Here is a 7,653-nt window from a genome sequence, read left to right on the forward strand (position 1 = left end):
AAACCCCAGAGGTTTCAGGACATCTCTCTAGATTCCCCACGTCCCTCTCTCCCCAGGCCTGAGAAGGATGGGGCAGCCACCAGTGTGGACGTTGTCTGCACCCACCACCCTGACCCCGTGGGCCACCATGCCTCTGTGCTGGGAGCTGAGAGTCTCCACCTGTCTGCTCTTCCTCTCAGTGGCTCCAGGCTCTGCACCCTGGAGTTTATGCATGCAGAGAGAGCACCAGTTACATTTCCGCAGCATCAGCTGGAAGCTCAGCAACCCGGAGCTCACATCCTCGGAGTACACCGCCCTGCAGGGAGACACCCAGGACCAGGTGGGGTCTCCCTCTCCCGTCTATCCTTGCCCTGAGAGCACCCTCATTCCTCTGCCTAACTTACATCTGTTACATTATTGTTTCAATTCTTCACTTTCCCTGCGTGTCTGGGTTCTCTCATTTTCCAGAGGTGATGTCCTAGCTGCCTTCCCCATTTCTCACGTGGGTAAACTGAAGCTCAGAAAGGGGAGTATTTTGCCTAAGGTCACACAATGTGTTAGGGGCAGAGCCAGGATTTGAAGTCAGGTCTCCCTTGCTCCAAGGTCTGTGATCTTTCACTGGCTCCAGTGGCCCCCTGCGTCCACAGGAGACATCCATCTCACCCACTCTCCCTCCCGTTTGTTCTAGGTCACCAAGCTCTACAGAGGCAGCCAGCTGTGAGACATATTCCACTCCTGCCTGGTCACTGACTTGATGTAGGTTAAGGAGATTGGAAGCATTGGTTGAGCTGACGGCTGATGGCTCTGAGCTCCCGTGACACATCCTTGATCTGGAAGTCACTTACATGGTGCCCATTCTGCCCCACATCCCTGTCAGCGAATCCTACCATCTCCATCCATAGGTTTTCGGGGGTTGAGAAAAGCATTAACATTTGAGGCCACCAACCTCCAGCCTCCTCCTCCTCCTCCTCTTCTGGAGACTTTCAACAAATATCAGCAGTCTAACTGTGCTCTCCAATAGTGAAGCCACTAGCCACATGGGGCAATTTAAAATTTTTATAAACCGTTGGGATACGATTCACATATTGTGTGTGGGGGGGGTTGTATTTTTTAGGTTTTTGTATATACAATGTCTTCTCCTCTGCAAAACTAATAGTTTCACCTCTTCCCTTCCAATCTGGGTTTCTTTTATTCCTTTTTCTTGCCTAATTGCCCTCATTAGAACCTGTAGTACCTGTTATTAACATATGAGATGAAGGAAGACATCATTGTCTTGTCCCTGTCTTAGGGGGAAATTTTCAGTCTTTCACATTGAATATGGTGTTAGCCTTGGGTTTTTCATCGATGCTATTTATAAGTTGAGAAAGTTTTTTTCTATTCCTAATTTGTTGAGTGTTTTCTTTTTTAGGCATGAAGGGCATTGTATTTTGTGAAATTCTTTTCTATATATATGGTTTAAAATACGTGGTATTGGCCCTTATTCTATTAATATGGTGTATTACATAATCAAGTTTTCAGATATTAAGGCAACCCTTCAACTAGAGGTGAGAGATTAAGATGTTCTCAAGTCTGTCCTGGGCCTGCCATATCCCTGAGCCTTTGTGGCCTTCTAGATGCCCACAAATACACTGCAGTTTTCAAAGCCCCCTGTGGACATCTCATTCCTCCAATTTTTCCTCTAAGTTTTTGGCTCACCTCTTACCTGCCTCAGCTGGACTCACTCCCTCAGGCCACTACAATAGAAAACAATTAGTGCTGATTGTTTTTACCAAGTGCCTTGGGGACCTACATTCCACCCTGGGCAAGCTCTGAGTCAAGTAAGGACAAGCCCTGAACATGGGGATTTTTCAGGGAGCTGCCAGGCAGGTCAGCTAGTGACAGTTTGATGGGGATGGGTTTTTCAGAGCTCTAAACCCATTATGGCTGCTTGGCTGCTGGTTGTCTCAGCTACCATGGTTCTAAGACTGATGGTTTTCAAAGTTATGGAGGATATTGTGAGAGCAGGATGGGAATAGTGAATGTTATAGTGCCACAAAATTTGCGACATTTATCAAGATTCCACCGTGTGTCTTCACTAAACCCTCCTCAGATTCTTACAAGCCTTTGATTAATTTCTAGGCTTCTGAAAAGTTGATTTTGACCATTTTTACCAGTGTTCTCATTGTTTTTATGCGTTTTCAAAAGTCCTTACTCCAAAGTTTCAAAAATGTTCTCCCTGTGGTTATTTACTTATATATTACGTACTTGAAATTAAATTACATGAGAAATTCTGTTCCTCACTCACACACACTAGCCACATTTTAAGTGCTCGATACCAACATGGGGCTAATAATGAGTGTATTTGGGAGTGCAGAAAAATGTTTACATTACTGCAGAAAGTTCTTTTGGACAGGACCCAGAAGCAGGGTATCTAAAATCAGGATAGAATTCCAGACACCCTTGTTCATCCTTTGTGCCCTTCCAGGTCTGTCCCCCACAGTAACTACACTGGAGTGGACTCCCTGTGTACCTTGCCACCTTGGCACAGAGACTGGACAGAGTTGCCATCTATGAGGGATTCCTGTGGCTGACCCAGAATGGTACCCAGCTGCAGAACTTGACCCTGGACAGGAAGAGTGTCCTTGGTGATGGTAAGGCTCCCTGGTCATTGGGAAAGGAAGTGAGGCTTTTCTGGGGACTCTGGATACCTGGGGCTGAGAGAGCATTGAACTTTCTCAGACTGGCAGGTGGTGGCACAGTCTCCCAGTCTTTCCCCACCATTGAGAGAGAGAAAAGGACACCAGTGTAATATAGGTGGCCCTCACCTTATCCTAGACAGCTCTGTGACCTCAAACTAGTCACCGCCCCTCTCTGGACATTAGTTTCCTTATCTCTGCACTGAACGCCACTGGGCCAGATGGTCAGTGAGGGGCTCCAGCTGTGTGTGAATCAGACTTGCAGGTTTGGGGGTGGATGTGTTTCCTGATCCACAGGCTATAGTTTGCCAAGTCCCACTCTAGATGAGCACCAATGCTCTAGAACTTTCTGCAGTGGTGGAATGTTCTATATCTGTGCTGTCCAGTGCATAGCCACATGTGACTGTTGAGTGCTCAAAGGATGATATTGTGACTCGTCTTTATTATTACTAATTTTTAATGTTACTGGAGTACTAGAATTTTTATTTTATTTAACTAAAATTAATTTTAATTCAAAAAGAGACTTGTTGCTGCTGCATATGAGACAGCACACCTCTAAGTGGTTGTCTGGATAGAGGTACACGTAGAGAGACCTGCACCCCTCCCCCCATGCCCACTGGATGCTGTGTGTCTTACCCTCCTGGAGTTTATGTTGTAGCTGGCAAGAGCAAGAATAGAGAATTGAAACTTATCAATTATTTGATGTGAACAAACTCATACTTGCTGGCAGAAATCAGAAAAGACTTCCTGCAGGAAATTACATTGTAGATTAATCCTAGAAAATGAATATTAAGCAAATAGATAAAGGAGAAGGGGATGATGTGTTCCTAGGCACGGAAGAACACTTTTCAGTGTGAATTTACAAATTTAGAGAGATCCCATAGGCTTGCCAACTGTGATGACCCATTCTCCCCATGGCTGTCGTAAGAAAGTCCATTCAAATTAACTCATCTGTGCCCAGAGGTATGAATATGATTTAATTAATTACGTTTTTGTTCTGTGATAATGGCCTTGGATTTTGGAGCAAGGTGTGCTCACTTTTTAGAGATGGAACTAAAATGGGGTGAAACATCATGATGTCTACTTGACTTTAATATTTCATTGAATACATGGGATGAATCAAGTGTGGCAAGTGTTAATAATTTATACATTGATGAAATATTGTTTTAATTGGAGGGAATATACATTGGTAAATCTAGATGATGGATGTTTATGAGACTGTTCCCTTTATTTTTCTGTGTCTAAAAAGTTATATTAAAAAGAGTGAAACACACTGACAGGCATTCTCCATTTTATTCAATTCCAGAATATACTCCCAACAGAGATGACACCTTGATTGTGAAGCCTGGCAAGCCTACAGGAAGCCCCAGCCCAGGGTAGGAGGCGAGTATCTTGGTGCTGTGCCTCATCGAAGAGAACCAGGTGGACAGGTTTTTGGATGATGAGGAAAGTTGGCCAAAGCTTGTCAAGGATGGTTGAGGCACAGTGGGGTCAGCAGGAGTCCTGGGGCGATGACAGGAGGTGGTTCACCCCACCACTTGTCTCCCCAGACCTCCTTTTCTGGGTCCTCATCCTCATCTTCTTGGCGGGACTCCTGGTGCTTATACAGGCCTGATCTGCTGTCTCCTGGTAAGACATGACGTGCTGCTTGTCTTCTTACTATTGGGTTGCAAGAGCTCTTTATATATTATAAATACACGTCCTTTTCTAGGGATATGTTTTGCAGATGTTTTCTCCCAGTCTGTGCGTGTCTTGCTTTCTCCTTCACAACATGCGTTATTGGGGAAATGCAAGTGACAGTCATCATAAGATTCCACCACACTTGAGAATGTCTATAATTAAAAAGACTGACTATAGCAAGTGTTGTTGAAGATGTCAAGTCACTGAAACTCTCATCGAGTGCTGGTGAAAAATAGCTTGAATGTGTCTTTAATAATTACATACGTCTGCCCAGCCATTCCTCTCCTAGGAATCCATCCAAGGGAAATAAACCCATATGTCTATACACAGACTTATACACACGTGTTGATAACAACCTATTTATAGCAGACAAAAACGGAAAACAACACAAATGTCCATCTACTGGTGAACGGATATGCAAAGTGTGGTATATCCCCACCTTGGAATACTATTCAACCATAAAATAGAATGAATTATTTTTTCTTTTTTAATTATTTTATTGAAATTATAAAGGGTTTTAACATTGTGTAATTTCAAGTGTTCATTATTATTTGTGACTTTCTGTATAGACTGCATCGTGCTCAGCACCAGTAGTCTAACTTTTATCCATCACCATGCATATGTGGCCATTTAACTCTTTCACTCAACACCCAGCCCCCTTCCCCTCTGGAAACCACTAATCTGTTCTCTTTATTCTTGTGTATGGTTATCTTCTACATATGAGTGAAATCATGCATATTTGTCTTTGTCTGGCTTATTTCATTTAACATCATACCCTGAAGGTCCATCCAGGTTGTTGTAAACAGGACAATCTTTTTTTTCTGGCTGAGTAGTGTTCCATTGTATATAATACATACCACATCTTCTTTATCTGTTCATCTGTAGCAGGGCACTTGGGTTACTTCCATGTCTTGGCTATTGTGAATAATGCTGCAGTGAACGCAGGGGTGCATAAATCTCTTTGAATTGTTGATTTCAATTTCTTCGGATAAATACCCAGTAGAGGGATAGCTGGAAGGTATGGTATTTCTATTTTTGTTTTTTTGAGAAATCTCCATACTGTTTTCCCTGGTGGCTGCACCAGTTTGCACTCCCACCAGCAGTGTGTGAGGGTGCGCTTTTCTCCTTATCCTCTCCAACATTTGTTATTTTTTGTCTTGGGAATTATGGCCATTCTGACAGGTGTAAGGTGAACTCTCATTGTAGTTTTGATTTGACTATCCCTAATAATTAATGATGTTATACATCTTTTCATGTGTCTGATGGCCTTCCATATATCTTCTTTGGAAAAATATCTGTTCATATCCTCAGCCCATTTTTAGATTGGATTGTCTGTTTTTTTTGTTGTTGGGTTGTATGAGTTGTTTGTATATTTTGGAGATTAACCCCTTGTCAGATATATGATTTGCAAATATTTTCTCCCAGTTGGTGGGTTGTCTTTTCGTGATTTTTTTTTTTCCTTGTGAGGAAGATCAGCCCTGAACTAACATCCGAGCTAATCCTCCTCTTTTTTTCTGAGGAAGACCGGCTCTGAGCTAACATCTATTGCCAATCGTCCTCTTTTTTTTTCCCCCAAAGTCCCAGTTGATAGTTGTATGTCATAGTTGCACATCCTTCTAGTTGCTCTATGGGGGACACGGCCTCATCATGGCCGAACAAGCGGTGCATCTGTGCGTGTCTGGGATCCAAACCTGGACCGCCAGTAGCGGTTCGTGTGCACTTAACCACTAAGCCACGAGGCCGACACTGGCTTTTCATTTTGTTCATCATTTCCTTTGCCTTGCAGAAGGCTTTTAGTCTCATGTAGTCCCATTTGTATATTTTTTCTTTTCTTTCCCTTACCTGAGTAGACATGGTATTGGGAAGGGTGCAGCAAAGACCGATGTCAAAGACTGTACTGCGTATATTTTCTTCTAGGAGTTTTATGATTTCAAGTGTTATTTTCAAATTTTTTATCCATTTCGAGTTAATTTTTGTGTATGGTGGAAGATAATGATCTACTTTCATTCTTTTGCATGTGTCTTTCCCATTTTCCCAACAGCATTTATTGAAGAGACTTTCTTTTCTCCATTGTATGATCTTGGCTCCTTTGCGAGAGATTAACTGGCTATAGATGTGTGGTTTTCTGTCTGGACTTTCAGTTCTGTTCCATTCATCTATGAGTCTGCTTTTGTGCCAGTACCATGCCATTTTGATTACTATAGCTATGTAATATATTTTCAAGTTAGGATTGTGATGCCTCCAGCTTTGTTCTTTCTTCTCAGGATTGCTTTGGCTATTGGAGGCCTTTTGTTATTCCATATATATTTTAAGATTCTGTGTTCTATTTCTATGAAGAATGTCATTGAGATTCTGATAGGGATCACATTGGATCTGTAGATTACTTTAGGTAATATGGACATTTTAACTGTGTTTATTCTTCCAATCCATGTGCATGGAATATCTTCCCATTACTTCAGATCATCATTGATTTCTTTCAATAATGTCTTATAGTTTTCAGTGTATAGGTCTTTAACCTCTTTGGTTAAATTTATCCCTACAAACATTTTTCTTTTTGTTGCAATTGTAAATGAGATTGTATTCTTGAGTTCTCTTTCTGTTAGTTCATTATTAGAGTATAGAAATTCAACTGATTGGGGTAAGTTGATTTTGCACGCTGCAACTTTGCTGTAATTGTTGATTATTTCTAATAGTTTTCTGATGGATTCTTTAGTGATTTCTATATTTACAATCATGTCATCTGCAAACAGCAAGAGATTCCTTTCTTCCTTTACAATTTGGATTCCTTTTTTTTCTTTTTCCAGCCTAATTGCTCTGGCCAAATCCTTCAGTACTATGTTGAATGGGAGTGGCGAGAGTGGGCACCTTTGTCTTCTTCCTGTTCTCAGAGGAATGGCTTTAAGTTTTTCACCATTAAGTATGATGTTGGCTGTGGGTTTGTGATATAAAACCTTTGTTGTGTTGAGGTACTTTCCTTCTATACCCATTTTATTGAGAGTTTTTATCATAAATGGATGTTGGATCTTGTCAAATACTTTCTCTGCATCGGTGGAGAGGATCATGTGATTTTTATTCCTCATTTTATTACTGTAGTGTAGCACATTGATTTGCGGATGTTGAACCATCCCTACATCCCTGGTATAAATTCCACTTGATCATCTTATATGATCCTTTTAATATATTGCTGTGTTCGATTTGCTGATATATAGCTGAGGATTTTTGCATCTGTGTTCATCAGTGATATTGGCCTATAATATTCCTTCTTTGTGCTATCCTTGCCTGCTTTTGCTGTCAGGGTGATGTTGGCCTCATAGAATGA

This window comes from Diceros bicornis, unplaced genomic scaffold (assembly GCF_020826845.1).
Source record: "Diceros bicornis minor isolate mBicDic1 unplaced genomic scaffold, mDicBic1.mat.cur scaffold_90_ctg1, whole genome shotgun sequence".
NCBI lineage: Eukaryota > Metazoa > Chordata > Mammalia > Perissodactyla > Rhinocerotidae > Diceros > Diceros bicornis.